The following is a 24,365-nucleotide window of genomic DNA, read 5'->3' on the forward strand; positions in this document are numbered from 1 at the left end:
TATGGTAAGCGTCTATTGTAGACTGATAAGATATACAGGTATGTGGTATACGTTGGATACCTTTATCCCCCTTTACAGGAAAAGTGGGAGTCTCTAGGGAGAGAGCTCTGGGAGGAGAGTCCCTAGGGAACCTACCATCAATCAACTATTATCTATCTAAAGGGCAACGAACTCCACGTACGGATATGCCTAACGTTGCAAATCAATAACTCCGTATAAATGATTACATTTTTACCGAATTATATATATTTTTTTTATATTAATACCAAGATAATAAAAATATTAGTTGATCCCAAAACAAAATCCAAAATAAGTGTATGACATACTTTCAATATGGAAATTGAAAATATAACAAATATGTGGATTGCAAAGGTGCATGAGTATGGAATAATTGTACTGGAACATTTTACAAGAAAAATATTTTTTTTTCAGCTCAATAATTTAAAAAATTGATATAATCAAACTTCCTTAAAAGAAAATCTGTAATAAATACCGAAATTTTGGATCTTTTTTATTTTTATCATTTCAATTATATAAATCCTCAAGAGTAGATCCAATCAGAAAAGTGATTGTTAAACAAATGAAGTAATTATTATTCGCCCAGCAGCGTTTGGGGTGTTTTTTAATGAAGCGGTTTTAAGATTTTAATTTTTGAGCACTTGAACTCTGTTCCGCTACAACCCATGAAGAGTCATTCAGTACTTAGTACCAGGGGTTCAGTACTTTGTAAGGAAGCACTGTTACTATACCAACGGTTGTGCAAGGACTTAAAGGAATTATTGATTTAAATAAATGTAGAGTTTAATAAGTCAGATTTTGATACACGATCTCTCGGACTCGGAATAATTTTTACTTTAACTTCTCTATGAATGGGATATATAGTATTGCGGTCGTGCTGAATTTTGAATCCGCGTTTTGGGGTCCCCTGAACATAGATATCTGTGTGAATGTGGGAAACTAATCTCAAAATTTGAAATTGCACATTTAAGGTGGATACATACCAAGGGTGTGACAGCAACTTTTTCGATGAAATCAATTGCCTGGAATTGTCACTTTATAGAACAGTCTTTCTCAAAAATGACTTTAGTGATTCTGATTAAACTCATCACTGGTCAACAAGACTGTAGCAGTCAGCGAGCACAAAGTGCCGCTAAAACCCACCAGGGGCCAGCACTATAAGCGTCTAAGGAGCTGTATAATTGTATATAATGTTATTATTGTTAATACGATTAATACGATATCTAGTTTAAATGTATATATGTTAATATGTTAAGTGTAATAATGTTATTTATAAAATAAACAAAGATTGAGCAAAATGAGTCTACGGAACTATCTCAAGTAGAGTTAAAAGAATGAATCCTCAGTGATAACCGATCACATGAGGCCTTCAATTGCCACCGGGATTGATCCGTTAAAAAAAACAACGTTAAATCAAGACTTTTCTCCAGGTCTAGTCATAGCTCTGGTGGCTTACACAGTACTTAAGATAGAGAAGTTCATTGCTAATCTATTCTCACAAGAGTTGGTTTTTAGTATGCTCACCTTAGACGATGGCCTATCTCCTCTCCAGCAAACTTAGTCCGTCCGCTTCATCTCGGCAACTAAGATTGTAACCTAATCCTTAACGGTTACACTGGTCCGTCCGCTTCATCTCGGCAACCAGTGTAATTTCCCGTCTCTCCCCGGCTCTAGTCCGTCTGCTTCATCTCGGCAACTAGTAAGCTGGCTCCTATCATGACAATTCTAGTCCGTCCGGACCTCCTCTACCTATCAGTGTCCAGGGCTCATCCCCTGGCACGGCCTTCCTTTCTTACCTACTAATGAATACGCCTTGTCGTGGGCCTTCTGTAAAGTAGATATCAGGCTGGAGAACCGCCTAAGACCAGACAACTCCGACAAGACTATAGGACATATGGAGTTGAGCTTTGAGCTCCACTGAACCATCGAATTCCTCCCGAATCCAATCCTTACAGTCCAAAATCCTTAATGTTTCTTACTTTGTCACAAATCAACTCATCCATTAGGACCTCAATGTTCTATATGTTGCCGATTTGGTCAGAACCAGATACTAATCCTTCCATGATAAACTTCCCAACCACTTATTCTACTATTATTTTTAATATAATTTTTTTTTATTTATTATTATTTTTATTAGAATGAGTGAGCTCTGTGGATTCAGGAACCCTCCCGGGTCCACCCAGACTTATAAAGTGGGTTCCCTCAATTGGGTATAAACCTGCCGTTCGAGCGTAATTCAGACTAGATCACCTCCTTTCAGAACCGTTGATCTAGTTATACCACTTCTTTACGAAGTACTGCACCCTCCATATGTTGTAGTGGTACAGATTCAATTTTTTTAATGGTTATTAATATTTATTTAAGTTATTAAAGAATAATTATATGTTCACAGATTACAATGGCTAATAGACTGTGGGCTTGCTTAGCCTGCCTTCTGGTCGCATCTAAGAGCTTCGTGTCTACAGCGCCATCTAACAGTAAGTGACGTTTTCGTATAGTAGATTCTAAAAGAATATTTATTTTATTTATAAAATAAAAAATTCACTATTGTGGTAGGGTTAATTTTTATAATTCTCTTATAAAAAAGAAATATACATTTTTTTTAAGACTGGGTTGGTCATATTGTCATCATCGTAGTCACTCTACCTTCTACCACTGTGCAGTGTGAGTCTCGCTTATAGAGTCTGGCCCGAATGTCTCTCTCTTGAACCAGCTCTCTTCTGCTACTACAATCCATTCCACGCTTCCTGAAAGCTTCCTTTGCTCTGTCCTTCCTCAGAGTCTTTTCCCATCTATGCGGATCTCGTAAGTCTTTCTGACGCTTCTATCAGGATCCATCCTACGATGATGTACAAGCCTTCTTAGTTTGTGCTCCTCCAGAATGGCCTCACCCGGTCTGACGTCTAGATTAGCCCATAGGCAGATATCTCATTTCTATGGTTTGTAACTGTCTTCTGTGTTTCGAAATGAGGGTCCACGATTCTGAAGAGTAAAATATGATAGGAAATAAGGTCGATTTATGGACGGCTAGGATGATTATAACCGTCCTATCCACCCTAACCTACTTGATTCTAACCTGGCGTCTTCATTACCTACCTGATAATACTCCTAGGCGTCCGAATAGAAAATGGCCTTGAGATCTTCTTCTCTAAAAGCCTATCAATTGATAGGTTCTCCACGCATCTGTATCATGTCATTGTATAACTAACATCAAATTTACTTGTAAATATTAATATATTAATTAAAATAAACAAATGAAGGATATTTTCAACAAAGTTAATATCTTAATTATCGGACTAAAATTGAATTTGAACGGATAATTCAATTAAAGAAGACTGAGATTTGCATTCATAATGGGGTTATTCACTCCCTGACCCCTATACCAGTGCTGCTCTCTAGATAATGACATTTGAAACTCGTGATGATACGGTGTTGGATCAGAATGGCTTGTGGGTAATCCCATAACTGAATCGATTCCCGGAATCAGTGCGTGTTGAATCTAAGTGCCTGTTATCTCTGATGGCCTCGGGCGGGGGTAACTACGCAGAACTACGTAGTGATTTGAAAGATAATAGCTCTAGTACGATTGTATACGTTTGCATTTCTCGCCAATTTGCATTAACTAATTTTGAGTTGCCAATAATGTTTTATTTTTTTTTAAGAATAATAATACAAACTCCCACAATGAAGGGCAACAAGTATCAGCATTATAAGTAAAAAAAAAATTGAATGATTCCAATACTAAAATTATATAGAAGTTGGTCCGAGTAGCGGTGAAAAGAGAAACCAAAATAGTTGACATCTTTTTATTTTCCGATATTTCGCCCTACTTTGAAGAGCTTCTTCAGGGCTGTTCAAGTTGATAGCTTTGAAAGTCTCTAAAGTCATAAACTTGAACAACCCTGATGAAGCTCTACAAAGTGGGGCGAAACGTCGGAAAATAAATAGTTGTTACCCGTTTAGGTTTCTCTTTTGACTGACCATCTTTTCCATAATTTTAAATTATCAACTATTTATAAATATATATATTATATGAAACCAATAATACTAACAAAAAATATATATTATACATTATATTATTTCTAATTCCAAAAAAACTATATTAATAACACTTCTATAGGAATTAGATTACACGATATGGAAACTGTAAAAATGTCCACATTTGATTTTCACGGTGATTACATTGTCTATATAGTGCAATAGCCGGGAAGAAAAAAAAGGCAGTTATATTACCCCACTTTTTGATTACTTTAATGAAAACTATGTATAATTACTAGTCAAAATTTATGAGTCTTCCAAGTATAGGTAGGGGGAATAAAAAATGGCGGCTGTTTTAAAACCTTAAACAAACATTAATTTTTCATTCGGAGCTCTATATATTAAAAACTACCAACAACACTAGAAAATCTAAGAGAACATTATTTAAAGAAGAGTAAATTTGCTGAAATATTAGCCCTAAAAGAGCTATTTACGTCCAGTAGTTCTCGAGATATAGCTTTTTAAAAGAAAAATTTCTTAAAAATCTAATGAAAGATTAGTAGTTAGTTAATTTATTTTGAAAAATTTATATCTCAGGAACTAAGTGACGTACAGATGTCTATTAGCCTCAAATTAAAGCTTGTTTAATAGGCTATAATGAAGTTTATAACCTTTACCTTCGTAGAAATAGTATTTTTCATGATGTTTGCTAAAATAAATTTGTTCGGACAGTAAGTTTGATTTATGAAAAACTTCATTTCAGAAACCATTGGATGTGCAATTAAATTAAAGCAAGTTAAATTTACTACAAAACAGTTAATTATCTTTATATTTGTAGGAGTATTTTTTATGATATATGACAAAATAAACTCACAAAATGTTAATTTCTATTTGTTCGTATAAAATGTTGGATTTTTGAAAAAATATTTCTCTTGATCCATAAGACGCACATATGTCTGCCAACACTCAAAATAAAGGAAATTTAACGTACTATAAAGTAGTTTATGACTCTTATATTCGTAGGGTAGTAGTTTTTATGATATTCACATATGAATATAAATTTGGTAAATGAAAATTTGTCCGAACAACTATAAATCAATTTATTTAAGCAAATTTCATGTTAACTATTACTCTTATGAAGATAAACATCATAAACTACTTTATAGCTCTCTTAGATGTTCTTGTGTTGTTCCTACTTTTTGAGATATAGAGCTCCGAATGAAAAATTAGTTTTTTTATTGCTTTGAAATAGCCGCCATATTTTATTCCCCCTACCTATACTTGGCAGACTCATCAATTTTGACTATTAATTATACATAGTTTTCATTAGTGTAATAAAAAATTGGGGTGAGATAACTGCCTTTTTTCTCCTCTTGGGCTCTTGTACTAATAGATCGGGGAGTTAACAATGTAACTGAGCACTTTTATGTGAAAACGAAAATGTTATTGACTGCTGTGAGAATTCTCAGAGAAGTATTTTTTACTCCAGTTCGGTGAACAGCAGCTTTTGGAGAACCGAGATTACTCTGTATTAGCATTAGATCAACAACAAATACATCAGTATATATTGAGATAGATATCAAATGTATTAGGTAGAACATTTTCGCTCGAAAGGACAACCATATACATAGAGAAAGTATCTTCTCTCGCAAGGTGGGTGCCAACTCCTTCGTAGACTTGACTCTTATCTCCTCTGCCATTCCCCGACCCTGAGGGTACCAGCAGACGAAGAGAATAGAGGATGGCTATTTTTAGAGCCGTGTTGGGCTTATCGATCCTACTCAATGACAGGTCGCTTCGGCCAGCTTGCCTCTTGCCCATTCACAACTATCCCTCAATCCATCTATCTCTCCACTATTTATGTCGTTTCATAACAACTTTGTATGACAATGTCATGATTCTTCTTTGAAACAAATAACTAAACTGAGGCTTTTTTTGAAGAATTCGAATGGGATTGAAAAAGCTTTGAGAGTGCTATAAAGGGACTATTAAGTATCGGTAAGTATTAAATAGTATATATTTTTTTTTTTTATACACTACATTATTTTTAACAAAGATTTATTTTGTCGCTGTCCAATCTAGACTGAATCATATTTTTTACTATAATGAAAGTGAATAACAAAAAAAGTATTTTTTTCGTATTTTTATTCTAGTAATTAAAATCACTGACAACTAAAGACATTTTCGAATGGAATATGGTCCGGGTGTGGTAAAAAAAACTCAAATAGTAAATGGGTATACTATTTTTATTGAGCCAACGTTTCGCCCCACGTTGCAGCGTTTCGTCAGGGCTAAAAAAGATACATGACATAGTTACAAAAAAAAGAGGAAAAAAACAGTGGAAAATAACAGTTGTTATTGAAAATATTGAAAAAGTTAAAGGTTGTAAACAGTAAATGAAAACGGTAATAGTAACAGATAAATAGTAAATAATAAAAATAGTATACCCATGAACTATTCTTATGTAAATAATAAAAATAGTATACCCATTTACTATTTGAGTTTTTTTGACAGCACCCGGACTATATTCCATTCATTAATACACACGGTTAATCAACAATCTTCCAGTAAAGACATTTTCTGTCGTCAGTTTATTTTCCTATATTGATAGTTCCTTTTAGTTTTGCATAACAGTGACGATTTCCACTTTTTTAAAGGTATTTGTACACTTATGCCTGATATCTATTACACGAGTTTGTACCCACTCACATTAGACGGAATCTCCATCTGAGCTAGTAATTCTCTCTTTTTTTAACATTTCTTTTTTTCCCCCCTTATCTCTTATTCTCTTTTATGGACATTCTATATTTATTTTAGCTAATTAGTTTTACTCATTGATATTTCTGAGCATCTTTTATCCATTGTAACACACATTCCGTTTTCATTCTTAGTTTAGAGCGTATGTCAAGTAGGTAAACAATAATTAAATATAAATTAATAAAACATACTAAGGTTTTTGTAGTTTTTTTATTTAAACAATTGGTCCATAATGTCAGTAGCTTGACATTTATTGGATACGTACAACACTCACTACAAACCATGAGTTACATCGTTAAACTTACACGTCCCATATAACATTATGGTTTCTCTTCATTGTGTATAAAGTGTGGACAAGGTATCTCTTCCGAATAGCGTGGCATTGTATAGAGACAGTAAAAGATGGAATGTCATGAAGATCGTTCGCTTTTATATGTGACAACTGGCCCTCCATGAGGCTTCCTTGCCCAGGTATCTCCATCTAGTGGTTCAGGAGCGAACATTGTCGTAAAAGAACCGATCTCATATTCAGCTCCTTTTTATAACCAACTTATCCAATATTATCCTCATAGAATAGATGTGTCGTGAATTTTTATGCCGGTCATCTTGTAGAAGAGATCCTTTTTTTTTTTCTTCTTTGGGAAAGGAATGATAGTATTTATGTTTTAAAATTATCCTATAATCCTCTATAACCTATTTTTTAATGTCTAGATTCATTTCAATGTTTTTCTTTTAAAGGTAAATTAATTAGAATATGTAGTAATATTGTCCTAAAAAGGCAAATCTGCAATGAAATAATTAAGGAATAAAAAGAGGTCTCTTCGTGTACTGTATAATATTTGTAGTTTTATACAGGCCCGTTCACACTGTGAAAGTTTTAGATACTAGATCAGTCACTGCCTTGGTGTGAACTTAGAAATATTTGCCGTCACGACAGCATTCATTGTCGTGGTAGTGTAGTTAAACTAGGTTTTGATTGATCATTAACTTTATAAGTAATAGTGATAAAGTTACCACCACGTTAACTGCCACATTTATACGACTTGACTACTGTCACACTTTATCCACCTTTAAACTGCAAAGGCGATTGGGTTATAAATATTGGTTTTTTATGTATAAAAGGAACTATTTACTGCGAGCTAACGTTTCGCCCCACTTTGCAGGGCTTCGTAGGGAGGCCGGGGCTAAAAACATATACTAAACAACTAAAGGGGTCCCAACTTATTATTATTATTTTTTTAATGTTTTGAAGACTGAAAAGACATGAAACTGCTCATCGATTCCGACTATTGCAACATTTACTAGACAAACGGTCCAAACTTCCAATCCATTACAAAAGACTGATCTATATGACTATTGTAAGGCTATCTGGACATACGGAATTGAGCTATGGGGCTCCACTAAACCATCTAATTCCTCTCAAATCCAATCCTTACAGTCCAAAATCCTTCGTAAAATCCTTAATGCTTCTTACTTTGTCCCAAATCAAATCATCCATCAGGACCTCAATGTCCACTATGTTGCCGATTTGGCCAGAACCAGATACCAATCCTTCCATAATAAACTTCCCAACCACCCAAACCAACTCGTTTCTAACCTGGCTTCTCCTCCACTACCTAATAATCCTCCTAGGCGTTTGAAAAGAAGATGGCCCCGAGATCTTCTCCTTTAGAAACGTTTTTGGAGTTATATCAATGGGTAGATTCTCCACATGTTTGTTTCATGTCATAATATAACTTACAGCAAATTTACTTGATGTGTTTATATGTTAACAGTTGTAAATTACAATAAAAAAATTATTAAAACAAAGTTTTGAAATAGCTTCCATTTTTTATTCCCCCTAACTATATTTGGCTGAATTATTAATTTTTACTAGTAATTTCAGTCAATTAATCGAAAATTGGGGTGCAATGACTGAATTTTTTCTCCTCTGAATTCTTTCCGCTCTTGTAAGTTCCATCCAAGAAAGCTATCGTAGCTGCTTCGTGTCATTGAACTCTCTGACAGTTACAAAATTCTGTTATTGTTATTGTGACTGGGATATTGAAGGTGTCCTGATCGTTAGGAGTTAATAAGACGTCAAAGGCACGGTAGTGACAATAGAACTTTCCCAACAAGTGGACTATAAAGCTGTTAGTGGCAGTGGTCGCTCGTGTAATTGCCAACTCCCCGATTCGAACCTCAACCAATTCTACGAGTCGTTAGTGATCGATCCAGATCATTGGTTCAATTGAGTCCTTTGGAAGCTTTTGTTTTAGGGATGATTATCGAAGTGGCAAAATATCAATACTGCTCCTTCTAATCTTTTGTTGTTTTAATTTGATTTAGGGTGTGCTGGCAGAGGAGATTCAAAATTAGCATTGCCAAGATTGCTCGGTCCTTAAGGCGCTAGTAAAATTCAGCGAAAAAGATCAAAATAAGTTTTCGAAAAGAAAGTAAAATATTAAAATATTGTCAAAAAAACTCACATAGTAATTAAACGATATATTGTGAGCGATAACGTTTCGCCCCACTCTGATGGTCTTCATCAGGAGTAAAAAAGACACAAACAACTAAAATGATGTAGAAAAGTAAGAAAATTATACCTGCCACCATTATACCATTTCTAATTGTTTATAAACATCTTTGCTAATCTGTTTAATGATGTATCCAATAATACTCCTTCTCTTTTAATTTCCGTAGTAGGATTTTATTAATTATTATAAACTTCTTCTCTCTGTCAAGAACACTGAAATCCCAAGAAATCTCTAAAAATATGAAACTAAGGACGTAGGATGCCATGATAAAGCTAATTCTGATGTACGGCTGCGAGGTCTGGGCTCTAGCTAGAACAAGAGCCCAAGAGGAGAAAAAAAAACTCAGTTATTTCACCCCAATCTTTGATTAATTTTATAAAAACTAAGTATAATTAATAGTCAAAATTAATGAATCTGCCAAGTATAGGTAGGGGGAATAAAAAATGGCAGCTGCTTTAAAAAGTTAAAAAAATTTCATTCGGAGCTCCATATCTCTAAAACTACTAACAACATTAGAAAACATCTATTAGTTTTTATTAAATTCACTAAAATAAATTTATTTATAGTTTCGAACAAACTTTTTCTGTCAAAATTTATATTCATATGGGAATATCATTAAGATTATTACCCCTGCAAAGATACGTGTATACTAACTACTGTATATTAACTTAAATTACCTTTATTTCGAGTGCTGGCAGACATATGTACGTCTAATCGTTCCTAAAATATATTTTACAATAATCAAAAATTTTATCTGAACCACTAGAAATTATCATTTAGTGAATTTATTTTGTTGAATATCATGAAAACTACTACGCCTACTAAGATAAATGTAATAAAGTACTTTATAGTACATTAAACTAGCTTTAATTTGAGTGCTAATAGACATCTGTACGTCGAATGGTTTTTGAGATATAGATCTCTCAATATAAATTCATTAACTTCTGATTTTTCAGTACATTTTTTATTAAAAGTGATTTTTAAAAAATCTCTGGAACTATTGAAAGTAAATAGCTCTCTTAGGGCTCATATTAATACAAATTTATTCTATTTTAAATGATTTTATCTTAGATTTTCTAGTGGTAGGTTTAAAGATATAGAACCCCCGAATGAATAATTATTTTTTTTTAACGCTTTGAAACAACCACCATTTTTTATTCCCCCTTCCGATCAGAGGCATCAGAGGATCAGAGGCATTCACACATAGAGGAGAAGAACAAACAGTGAAATGCTTGGCAGAGACTGTTCAATCAATATCTCATGATATGAAGGCAAGGAGGTTAAGATGGGCGGGATATATGGCTCGAAGCAATCCATCAGGGCACCTCTACACAGCAGTGAGTGTAGATATTGTTGGCAAGAGGCCAAATGGGAGGCCAAAATCCAGATGGATATACAGAATCAACAATAATACGAAAGACTCTGTACTTTGTAAGAAAGTGCTGTTTTTAGAATAATGGTTGTACAAGGAGGTGATATTGTCAAAATTAGGCTCAACCACTATATTTTTACCCTATAAAGGGTACCTACTCACTTTATGAGGCTGGCTAGACTCCAGGAGGGCTCGAGAACCCACTGTGACATCGCAGTCACTTTTTGCTAAATTGTGAATTTATAATTTGAATATCAGAATTCGTGGTGAATATCATATTATTTACTATATAAAGTTACTGTTTTAAAAAAATAACTACTTTTACCACATGATCACAAGGTATAATAAGCAGTTTTTAGGTGTTGAGCTTGAGCCGTTATGATGGATCGAGAACAGGCCGAAATGCAGGGCAATCTATAACTCAGCCGTGAACAGTAATCGACAAACAGTGATTGCTTGCCAATGAGCTGTAAAATCTATTCCTTAGGAAGGCACCGAGTCGTAAAGTCGTTAGGGCTACCTCTTTGGGTTGTCGTCGTTCGTGATCGGCTTTATATGAAGCAGCTTCATGTCATTTTGTATCTCTTAGCGCTAGTCAAAAGTCCATGGATTATTGCTATCTTTTTTTGGATCCTAGCCCTACTTACTTTTTCACCTTGTGAAACAGTTGGCATGGACATTAATAAATATCTTCACAAGACTTTCACTTACTAAACTATAAACGTCCCGGCGATTCGTGTTCGAACTTGATGTACTAGCTCTGTTGGCCTATTTCAAAGAGGATGAAATATATCTGGTATTACAGTAAAAATAAAGTTACGTATTTGTCATATACCAGGCATATACTTAAATGTGTATATGTAATTTAATTTTTAATGTAATTTATTTTTTTGCGGTTTTCACATTTTAGGTAAACTCTTCAAACACACAAACAAACCATGTTACAAAGCTTAGTTATTTGAACGGGACCTTAAAAAACGTACTTCTGTCGAAAACGAGTTTCGAATTTTTCAACGATTGCAATTTTTTCCCTTACCATGTATCTCATATGTAAGGTGACCGAAGAAAGTATTTGCACACCACGTTCTTTTTTTATTAAATTATGAATTTATGCAATAAAAAAACCCTATTACTTCAAAAATAAAAAGTATATTTATAACTTGATAACTACAAATAAAATTCAAATGAAAACTTCTTTCATAAAAAAACAAGACATCAAACTTACAAATAATACAAAAAAAAAAGTATTGCATACCTTGCGTTTTATTATTATTTTTTTAAATTTAATATTTTGTATGAAGTCCGTTGGCATCTATTACCGCTTGTAAACGTCTCGGCATTGAGTGGAAGAGGTTTTTAATTAAATACGTGTTAATTTGTTCCCATTCTTGCTGTGAAAAATCCTTGAGGTGGTGTCTTCCGGTTATTTGGTGTTTTTGAACATTTTCATCTAAAATATACACCACAAATTTTCAATTATGTTTAAGTCATGAGACTATGGAAGGACATGAAGTTGTTGACGAATGTTAAATATTAACATAACTCTTAAGTTTTGTTTGCTGAATGTTTCGGATCATTATCATATATAAAAATATACCGATCCTGAATCCCTAATTTGGCTGCACTGGGTAGCAGGTTATGGCGCAAAATCTTGACATAACTTTCTGCATTTAAAATCCCTTCAATAGGCACGAGATTTCCTACACCATTATACGACACGCATCCCAAACCATTACACTTCTACCGTAATTGAGATGTTTTCTTTCCTGAATTCTTCACTTTTCCTTTGCCATTTCGTGTTTCTGCCGTCAGATCCAAACAAAGTAAGGTACTAATTTAATTGAATTATCTATGACTAAATAATTGAAATACCTCCTTCTTTTACCATGTTAAAACGATATAACATATAACATGGTTGGGAGTCTGTAACTAGGTCTGCTAAATGGAGAATGACGTCACGCAACAGACCAGCTGAGCTCATTACCGTTTTGTTTGTTGTTGTGTTATATTACTTGCTCGTAGATTGTCCTTTGATTGTGTTAGTAATGTTTTGGATGTTTTTAAAACTAATAAAACAATGAATGACAATAATAATAATAATGCAATAACAGTTGTCATTTAGCCCATCTTGATTCTCTTCCTCACAAGTTAGAAGATGAACAAGACATATAGTAGCCAAATTTTTACACAATTTCCACTTTTCACTCACTTTAGGCATATTGTAATAGATCACTTTAATCAAAACTTAGAATTAAACAATAGCAAGAGTTTTGGAAGGAAAGGTTATGTATAAAACAAATTGCTCTAAAAATCCGCTTGGAGATCCTGTCCATTTAACCTTGATAACATGATTTTTAATTGAGCTGCTCACAATACTATACCTATAACATTTAACATGGTAAAACATTTTACATTTAACACATCATGAGTACCCCTATTATTTCTTCTTTTATTATCTTACTCTACTTAACATCTTATATGTTATGAGATAAACGTGGTGAGGTATTCCTGGAAAACCATGTAAACGATTATATCTCGACAAATTATTTAGATAGGAAGGTGAGCTTGGTGATACAAAACTTAATTTTTCGTATAATATCCCCCATACTACGCCCTTTATTACTGGCGTATTTTTTATTGGATTCTATCATTTCTTTATATCGAGTTTTCATTTTATCGATGCCCCAGTGATTATGGCGTATAAGGGCGTAATCGAAAAATTACTTTTTCTGTACTTTCTACAGGAGTAAAACCATATTTCGCAACTTTTTGAACAACTCGATTTTTTGTTTGTTTTTTGAAGTGGAATATCTTGACCGACGCTATACAACTCAAGGGGAAAAAAATATACGGGAATAAATTGATTTCGTGACGGAAGGGATGAAACAGTAGTAGTAAAGCAGTAAGGAGAGAGGAATTGGGAAATGCAAAATCTAGCAGGAATATTGTTATGTTATAGAAGAGTAGAAGCTCAGAGGAATTTAACAATCCTAGCAGCTTTGCTGTGATTAAGTGAACTCTTCTTATATCATAATCTCCTGTTACAATATAAAAATAATTTCCCTGCTAGAATCGACTCGGGAAATGGCTGTTCTATTATTATTCTGGAAATAATATTTTGAGCCTTAAGCTATAAGAGGGAACGCATGATCAGCATTAATAAAATTATAATAGATTAATTATTTCATTTCCAGAAGCTTTATTTCTGTCGGTCAGTCCCAAGTTTCCCAACATTTCGTTTTTCTTATGAGACGAATTTAGTTGCTTTTCTCGTTTTAATCTTAAATAAAGATTTTGTGCTCAAATGGTTTTTGAGATATAGGTTTCTAAAAAAAAAAATAAAATCCTCTAACTACTGATTTTTTATGTCGCATTTTAAAAAGATATACCTCCGAAGCTATACAACGTAAATAGCTCAATTAGGGCTCATGTTTTAGCAAATTTACTTTTCTTTAAATGATGTTCTCTTATGGTTTTTAGTTTTGTTGCTAGTTTTCAAGATATAGAGCTCCGAATAATTTTTTTTTTAACGTTTTTAAACTGCTGCTATTTTTTAATCTCTCACCTATACTTGCCATACTCGTACATTTTGACTAGTAATTGTACATATTTTTCATTCAAGTAATCAAAAATTGGGTCTTTTCACTTTTTTCTTCAAACTTTTTTTCAGGACTTTTTCCTCTCCCGGCTCTTGTGCTAGTAGCATAGGTTATTACATTATGGTTACAACACAGTATTTTATTTATTTCAAGAATTTAAGATTTAATAATACTTAAATGGATATTTTCTATGATTGTATAGTTGCCCTTTAGATATGTCAGGATAATTTTCGTTATTAGTCGCAAAAGGGTCTACAATTTGCAACCTTGTGCAAACCCTTCCGCATTGCTGAGCACATACATAGTAATTGTCCCTTAGAGCTTCCCTGTCCACTGACCTGGATAATTCTATGTGTATGTTTGTTTTGTCCTTGCTCATAGAAATGTATATTTACATAGGAGGGGTATGAGAGGGAAAGTGTCATTCATCTGGAAAAAATAATAAATAAGTTTGCTACATAGTATATTCAAAACTATCTAACCTTACAGAAAATATTACCTGAGATGAAAGTAACGTGTTATTATTATTTTTATCGTTTATATTATATTTACGGACAAATGAAGTGAAAAATAATACTATATTAATATAAATAATTATAAAAAAAATAAATAAATACATGAAAAAAAAAATTATGGGGATAAAAGTCAGGGGTGCAGTCAAAAGAAAACAAAATTTAGTTAACAACTATTTATTCGCCAACGTTTCGCTCCACTTTGTCGTGCTTCATCAGATCTGAAAAGATCCAGAAAAATTAACAAAAAAAAAATTCCAGTAAAATAACTCGTATTAAATTATAGTCATACCAGTGTACAATTATTTTGCAAGTTAATTTTAAAAACAATAAACTGAAAAATATCAAATTATCATTTTAATAATAGCTAATTTTTTTTTTTTTTGTAAGGAGTTATAATGATATATATTGTTCATCTAAAATTTTTTGAGGTTAATGACTTCTATTTTGAATGAAATATTTATTAAATATTCATAACATTGTACAACGAACGTTTCGGGACCACTGTCCCATATTCATGCACTTTAAAACCTCATGATTTCATATGGGAAATCATGTCAACCATTTGTTTTAAAGTGCATGAATATGGGACAGTGGTCCCGAAACGTTCGTTGTACAATGTTATGAATATTTAATAAATATTTCATTCAAAATGGAAGTCATTAACCTCAAAGTATTTTAAATGAATTGACTCACCAGACTTCCTATAGAGATAATCCAGATATATGTTGTATTTTTGTTTTATTTTATTTTCTTAATTATTTAATAATGTTTTAATTATAGTTTTCACTCGTAAAATTATAGTTTACATTATCATTCGAATTATGAGTAAATGTTGATATGATTGGCTAGTGATAGCTAAAATAAGAAATAACTTTGAATTTGATTGTATTTTTTAGATATGTCTTGTAAATATTCCGTCAATTGTTGCACAAGTTGTTCTACAAGTGGAAAATCTATCAATTGTTTAGATTAAGTTTACCTAAAAAATAATGATACTTTTAACTTTATTTGATGAATTTGTATCACGAAGAGGGCTAAGGCAGAGGGAAGCATTAGCCTGCCTCTTCTTTAATTTAGCTCTTGAAAAAGGCATTAGAGAATTTGGAATTCAAGTCGGCGGAACAATACAGCTTCTTGCATACGCTGGTAATATTGACATTGTTGGACGCTCTTTCCAAGATGTCTCTGATGGATTTATGAAATTAGTTGAAGCTGCAAGAAAAATGGGGCTTGAAGTGAATACAGAAAAGACCAAATACATGGTCACGGAAGAAATCCCCAGGTGAAGAAATCAGGATAGGAGAATATACTTTTGGAAAGTCCCCGAGTTTGTGTATCTTAGATCGCTCAAAACCCAAGACAATGTTCTGGACTCGACGAAATTAAACGAAGAGTCCTATGTGCCAACCGCTGTTATTATAGCCGTAGTCCCTATTTTGGGAGCTGTGCCTTGTCTAAGGACACTAAGATTTATTTGTATAAAACTATTATTCGGCCAATTCTTCTGTATGGCTCGGGATCGGACTATCTCTGTGCTGATGAGCACAACTTAGTGGTCTTGGAGAGGAAGATTCTCCGTAAAATATTTCGAGCTGTCAGGGTTGACCAGATATGGAGAGGTCGAACAAATCAAGGGCTCAAAGTTTTATATAAGGAACCAGACGTTGTCCAGTTTGTAAGGCTCAGTAGATAGAGGTGGGCCAGGCATGTTGCTCGGATGGCTGAGAGTGATCTGCCAAGGAAAATAGTGACAGAGATACTTTACGGAACAAGAAGCAGAGGAAGACCTTGCCTTTGATGTAGTGACAGTGGACAGTGTGAGTGGTGATGCCAGGACCATGATATAGTACAAGAGCCCAAGAGGAGAAAAAAGGCTGTTATCTCAACCCAATTTTTGATTACTTAATTGAAAACTACGTATAATCACTAGTCAAAATTGATGAGTCTGGCAAGCATAGGTAGGAGGAATAAAAAATGGCGGCAGTTTCAAAACGTTAAAAATAATTAATTGTTCATTCAGAGCTCTATATCTTTACAACTACCAACAACAATAGAAAATCCAATAGAGCATCACTTAAAGTAGAGTAAATTTGCTAAAATGTAAGCCCTAATAGAGCTATTTACGTTAAATAGTCCTCGAGATATAGCTTTTTAAAAAGCTAATAACAAATAAAAATGTTGAATGGAACGTACTGGAAGATCAGTAGTTAGTGAATTTATTTTGAAAAATCTATATCTCAAAAACCATTTGACGTACAGATGTCTATTAGCACTCAAATTAATGCTAGTTTCATGAGCTATAAAGTAGTTTAAAATATTTATTTTCGTAGGAGTTGTAGTATTCATGATATTTGGTAAAATAAATTGATTTATTGTTGTTCTGACAAATTTTCATTTGCCAAGTTTATATTCATGTGCCAGTATCACAAAAACAACTACCTCTACGAAGAAATGTGTGTTAAACTACTTTATCGTAAGTTAAAATTCCTTTATTTTGAGTGTTGGAACGATTAAATAAGTTGCTTCAACTTTTTAGTCTTATATTTTGGCCATCTTCTCCTCGTATAAGTCATCCACGGACAACTATCTCTCATGATTAAAAAAATCTTTACTATTACTTTCGATGCAATTTGAAATTGTAAATTGTCAATCAGGAGCTGAAAATACAGATTTCGAAAAAGATCGAAGATCTTCTTGCCTCGGCTAATGATTTAAAAATAAAGCAGGAGGTGTTCAGGTGAACAGAATGTTCAAATGGGAAAAATAAAGATGCTACGTTAGGAGAGGAATGGTGAGGACTGGTGAGAGGAACGCTTAAGTCTTACTGTCGTAAGGAGGCCAGAGATGCAATGAGTATAGTTGGGGAGGTAAAAGAGGGAGTAACATAAACAAAAGGCAATAACGACATCAAAGGGTTAGCGGAAGTTAGACAAAAGTATAAACAAAACAGATAAAATACTAGAAAAATATAGAGGTTTATTTTCCAATGTGAGCAAAATGCACATCTTACGGGTTAAGCTACTATAATAGTACAAGAGCCGAAAACAAAGTAGTTATCTCACCCCAATTTTTGATTGTTTTAATGAAACCTATGTATAATTCCTAGTCAAAACTGATGACTACTTATCTAAGTCTGCTAAGTAGGGGGAATGAAAAATGATGGCAGTTTCAAAATCTTAAAAAACATTAATTTATCATTCGGAGCTGTATATCTTAAAAACAACCAACAACAATAGAAATTCTAAGAGAAGATCATTTAAAGAAGAGTAAATTTGCTAAATTATGAGCACTAATATAGTTGTTTACGTCCAATAGTTCTCGAGATATAGCTTTTTAAAAATCAACACTTCTTAAGAATATACCTAAAGATCAGTTGTTAGTGAATTTATTTTGAGAAATCTATATCTCAGGAACTATGCCACATACAGATGTCTATTAGCACTCAAATTAAAGCTAGTTAATTGACCTACAAAGTAGTTTATGACGTTTATTTTCGTAGGAGTAGTAGTTTTCATGAAATTTGCTAAAATAAACTCACAAATTGTTAATTTCTAGTTGTTCGAATAAAATGTTTGATTTTTGAAAAAATATATCTCTAGACCCGTATGTACACTCAAAATAAAGGAAATTTAGCTTACTATACTTTAGTTTATGACATTTATCTTCGTAGGGGTAGTAGTTTTTATGATATTCACATATGAATATGAATTTGGCAAATAAAAATTTGTCCGAACAACTATAAATCAATTTATTTTAGCAAATTTCATGAAAACTACTACTCCTACGAAAATAAATATTATAAACTACTTTATAGCTCATTAAACTAGCTTTAATTTGAATGCTAATAGATATCTGTATGTGACATAGTTCCTGAGATATAGATTTCTCAAAATAAATAACTACTCATATCTCAGTACGTTCCATACAACATTTTTATGAAATGTTGCATTTTAAAAAAGTTCTTAAGAACTAATTAAGGACTATCGAACGTAAATAGCTCTATTAGGGCTTACATTTTAGCAAATTTACTCATCTTTAAATGATGCTCTCTTAGTATTGTTGCTGGTAGTATAAAGATATAGAGCTCCGAATAAAATATTAATTATTTTTAAAGTCTTGAAACAGCCGCCATTTTTTATTCCTCTACCTATACTTGGCAGACTCATCAATTTTGAATAGTAATTATACCTAGCTTTCAATTAAGTAATCAAAAATTGGGGTGAGATAACTGCATGTTTTCTCCTTGGGCTCCTGTACTATAAGCTCTTCTATTACAATATAAAAATTTTCCTGCTAGAATTGACCAGTGTTGTCTCCTCCCCCCCTCACGTTTCATATCTCGCATCCCATAATCAATTTAAACATGTTTAATTTTTGTTTTCTTGGGTTGTAGAACATTGATAAAGAAGTTTCATTTAAAAAAAAACTCTGTTTTTACGGGAATAAGTTCCACCTTTCACTTACATTCGGTAGATGCCAAATATATTTCTCCTATCCTTTTGCGCCTCAAATCCTCGTCTACTATTTAAGGGACACACTATTCACTGAAGGCGTATTGAATGGCCACCTCGTTACACTAACGACCTCTGACGCCGGTGAATGGGAGATCTAAACCGCTTCCCATTGGTGGAAGGGTGTCGTGATGTCACACCCTCGTTATCACCATCACTGTGTGACGTCTGTGTACACGCGTGATCTCTCTCTCCATGTTATATCTTGAGATTATTTCAGCCACGAGGCCACCTGGGTCTGAAGGTAATTCGTGCTACAGCTATGTTGACACTGGATTCTAAATAATGTAATGTCCACCGTGGCATTACTTATTTATTGATATTGTTTTATCTTTCATACTGTAGCCATGTGTTTAATTGAATTCCGTAGCAAAAGATATGCTCATACCGAATACAATACACAAAGTTATACAAATAGTTGAAAAATAAATGAACATTGCAAAATAGCTGTTTTGGATTATTATTTTATTTACAAAATTCAAGAACTAAATCTTGAGTACCTTAAATAGCAATAAATAATTGAGGTAATAGAAGAAATAAATATTTAAAAATTGAAATAATATAAAAATATAAAGAAAAACGTATATGTAATTAATTAGTCCTGCAAGAATAACAAAATTAAAAAAAGATATAGGTAGCCCTGATGAAGGCCTGAAATACTGCCCGAAAAGTCGGCAATTATAAAACGTTTATTTCTATCGAAACACTTCCCCTTTCTACATATTTCATTTACGTTAAAAGAACTATTTGTTTGGGTTTTCATTTATAATGATTAATTATTTATTGAAAAATCATGATTAGAAATCTACCATTTTAATAAACTTATAACAATTCTACTGATATGATTTATTTGACACTATTATATACCTAGAGCTATGACATGGGATATTCTGTACGAAATGATGTAGGCCAAAGTGAGAAAGGTGATCCTAGGTCAGTAATTGGCCCCAGGGGGAATCGACTGACCAGGCCGGAACGTGTCATATCCAATAAATGAGAGATCTTGAAACCCAATGCCTACAGGATATTGCCATTCACATGTCTCAAATGGATCCATCTAAACTTTTATATTCATAGTTTGTATATATGTTATATATGTTGAATACCCAGGTATCCAGTGCGCTGGAATTGGACCAACGGATATTAAAGGATAAGGTTAGGGATCAACGCCATTTTTGTACCTGTAGGAACATTGATAGGTTAATTGTCCGGTTGCGAGACATCAACTATTCATTTCATAGCATTATTCGTTGCTCAAATCGTATAAATGTAATTTACATGAACTCTGTAGTTCGAAAGAAGGAAAACGATTAAATTTCAAGACATTATCTCAGCATAATAATTTGTACTTTTATTATAATTCAAGTATTCTCCGGGTTTCATTGTTGGGGGATATTACCCGAATTAATTAAACTTGATTGGTAAACTGGTATGAATTTAGTGGACTATTTTTATGATGGATAGCAAATGTAATATTTTAATTAAACAAAGTGGTCCTACGGGCCGGATGACCATTTGTATAATCCAGATATTTCTCAGGTTTCATTGTAGGTACAATATTGGGGAATATTACTCGAATTAATGATTATTTGCTAATAAGCTTGTATGAATGGAGTGGATGATAAGTAAATAATAAATTAATTATACTAAACAAACTGATAATAAAACCTATATTCTTCAATGCTTTATAACACAACGAGTCAAATGCAATTAGGCCAAAAGGGTTCACTATATGGATTAGTTAGGTTAGTATATAATCAATATGATTTTTAATTTGTAAGCTCTCGAAACGTTACTTAAAAATGTTAGTATAATAAAAAAGAAGTCTAATTTTAACTAATCCATACGGGAGAGGGTAATATTAACAATAGTAGTATCTTCATTTCCTAAACCCCCCGCAAACATATAATGAGGGCATTGTATGTGTGAAAATGAAATATATATATATATATATATATATTGATGCAAAGGATTAAAACTGATCCTGCTCGAATATAATAGGATATTGGTATAACATAGATGGACACGGAGGAACGGGACTGAGGGACTGACAGGCAATGACTACGGAGAACATTAATTAATCCATTGTGACAGCAGTAGGATCCACTAATTACTAGAAGTAGCAAGTTAGAGGATAAGTTGATCAAAGTGGCGCCCTCTATAATAGAGTTTGTTAACAATAATATCGACCTTGTCTTATGTCATTAGCCGTGCATCCTATGGGCAATTTCATCCTCGAATTAAAAGTTCCTTTGATAAATGGCTGACGGGCTATAATTATGAAGTAGTTAACTTGATGAGTTAGTTAAATGATGGTCTAGGGGCTTAATGTTTTATTCATGTAATTTTTATATCAATAGAGGATTTTGTAAAAAATAAAAATATATAAAATTTCTAAAATTTTGGAACTTCAGAAGGAAGTGTATATCAACACAAATAAACTTGTACCTCTATAAGAAACAAACCAGATCAAACTTCTCTAACTACTCATTTTAGACAAACCGAATTTAATTAACCAAAAATCATAAATTGGGAAAAACCTGCTTTAAGTAAATCTAACAGAAATGATCACTACATAAAATTAGTAGAATCGAGCTATCAATAAAAAATCAGACATTACCCCAGGATAATGTTCAAAGTATTGGATTAATTTGTAGTAAGCCCTACAAATGAGGCGCAAATTATATTTTAAATAATTTGTGCATACACCATGCAAAAAAGTATATTATATTCGTTCATGTTGCGTTAGTATTGGTTATTTGTAATTACAAAATTGTTCAGAAGATAATATATAGAAAATTATCCTCACAAAAGAACAGAAAGAACAAAACAATTAGAGATGAGAGAAAATACAAATAAAATAGTAATAATAAATAAAATACAACTGAACACAAATAAATAAAATTAAAAAAAATAATAAATAAAAAAAAGGAAAAAATATAAATAAAATAATATAGTAATTGTAAATAGAATAGGTTGAAAAAAATAACATAACAATTCTTCTTTAAATACTAAAAAGATGCTTTTTTAATCGCCTAACTATTGTAAAAAACATTTTTCTATCTTTAAAATTCCATAATATAAAGCACTATATTCTTTTTGGATTAATAATAATAAATATTAATAAAATACTAATAATGTGTATAAGATAATAATCTTTTTTTTTTCCTACGGCACAGGAAGTGGGCTATTACACCATTTTCCCTCTCGCAGCCCAATACAATTTGACTCTTCCTCTTAGTTGGTCCGCATCTCCTCATCCTCCAGACCAACACACGCCAAAAGATGGTCCCCATCCATGTCCTCCATGTAGCATAGAGGACATACGATGCCAATTCGATGGAGGTGTTTTTGGAGCAGATCATGTCCTGTTACTAGCCGAAAACAGGCCACTCTCTCAGCTCTGCTAAGATTGCCAAGGATTCGTTTATCCTTATCCAGTAGGCTCTCCCACTTCTTTTCTTCCGCTTGAACTTTGTGTCTAGCACTTGTTCTGTCCTTACAATAAGAGCTTTTAAGTGATTTCACTGTTATGTAGGAAAGTGGTAGAACAGGCTGGTTCTCTTCACAACCAAGTTTAGCCAACTTGTCAGCTTGCTCATTACCATCTATGCCAACATGGCCTGGTATCCACTGCAGAGCTATGGCCCTTCCTCTTTTCTTCATGATAGCAGCCATGTTAATGCACTTTTCTTCCGTGGGTGACTCTGCGGCACCTGGTGTTGTTAATTTTTGTATTACGGCTTGGGAGTCGCTGAAGATTACCGTGTTGTCATTGCATTCAATAGTGGCTTCCATCGCAAAGCAGGTAGCCTGCATTTCTGCATCATAATTATCACATCCCGCTCCAACGGGAAATGAAAATTGGAAGTTAATTGAGTATACACCTGCTCCAGCTCCCTTGTTAATACCGGACGCAGACCCATCGGTATAAATGTGTAGCCATTGCTCAATGGGGTATAGCTCATAAATTGTTTTTAGTGCAGCAGCTCTAAGCTCGGGTTCAGGGCAATCTTTCTTGATACGACCACATGTCAGTTTGAGTCGCCCGTAGACTTCAGCGGAATCGTGCTTTGGCATGTAGGAGATACTTATATTCTGTCTTTCATCAGTTGGTAGGTCTATCTGGTGAAGCATTTCCTCAGCTTTTGAAAGAAAAGTGTGATGGGACCTCAGTCGTTCATTCGTTTTACGATAATCCAACCAGTGTTTTATTTTTTATTTTTATTTTATTATTTATTTTTTAAAAAAGTAAGATTAAATAGAAGTGCAAAAAGTGAACAAACTTAAAAGTATTTAAACGATCAGTAATGTAAAATAAAACAAAAAAAAACATTTAAAAAAATACGAGAAAGCATAATTAAATAGAACAAAAAAGAGTAAAAAAAAACTATATATAAAATATTGGAAGCTCTAAACATTAACTGTTCTATGCTCTTGATTATTTTTTTTAATTGTTTCTTGTATTTGGCATATATTATTTGTTCATTTAGAGGCTCTAAGTCCCCCTGCATATACATATGTAATAATAATATTAAATTAATATTGGAGGTTTTCATTTACACGTTCCGGATTAATGGGCGATACTATGGGACGGATAAACGGGTTTTACGGTTCATACATGATTATCTCATATGCATATATGGTCGTAAATAAATAATAATGGTGAACCAAAATATTTGCCTTTAATGCAATGTTTGTGTAATATTTGTTAGTATTTTTTTTTTTTACTCTTGTGGAAAATATGTGTATCCTTAGAAATCAGCTGTATAATTTTCTCCTCTGATAAAAATAGGATATCCTCCCTTATACCTTAAATGCAAACACAATTTTCTTTTTACGAGAAAAAAACGAACACTAGGAATTTTCCAGGTCAGAGGATAAGGGATAAGGTAGCTCTAAGGGACGATTCCTATGTATGGTGCTCGGGAGCCTGGAAGGGTTTACAGAAGGTCGGTTTTAGACCCTTTTGCCTCTGTCTTAGTCCCAACAGATCTGAAGGGCCACCAAGTAGTTCTAGACTATATAAGTCGGTAACAACATATTCATTATTTATAAATCCATAGGACAGATCTTTATAGTATGTCATAGGATACATT

At 33.1% G+C, this 24,365-nt stretch overlaps 1 long non-coding RNA gene across 2 annotated transcripts in view; it reads left to right on the plus strand.

Annotated features, from left to right (window-relative positions):
• Positions 1–24,365, plus strand: part of LOC106687722 (uncharacterized) — a 234,352-nt gene that overhangs the window by 92,057 nt on the left and 117,930 nt on the right. For both annotated transcript variants that reach the window (XR_001344211.3, XR_001344210.3), the window contains exon 2: positions 2,411–2,495. This is a non-coding gene — a long non-coding RNA (uncharacterized lncRNA). The remainder of the gene's footprint in view (positions 1–2,410; positions 2,496–24,365) is intronic.

Source organism: Halyomorpha halys, unplaced genomic scaffold (assembly GCF_000696795.3).
Source record: "Halyomorpha halys isolate HHAL.00 unplaced genomic scaffold, Hhal_1.1 Scaffold1000.1, whole genome shotgun sequence".
Lineage (NCBI taxonomy): Eukaryota > Metazoa > Arthropoda > Insecta > Hemiptera > Pentatomidae > Halyomorpha > Halyomorpha halys.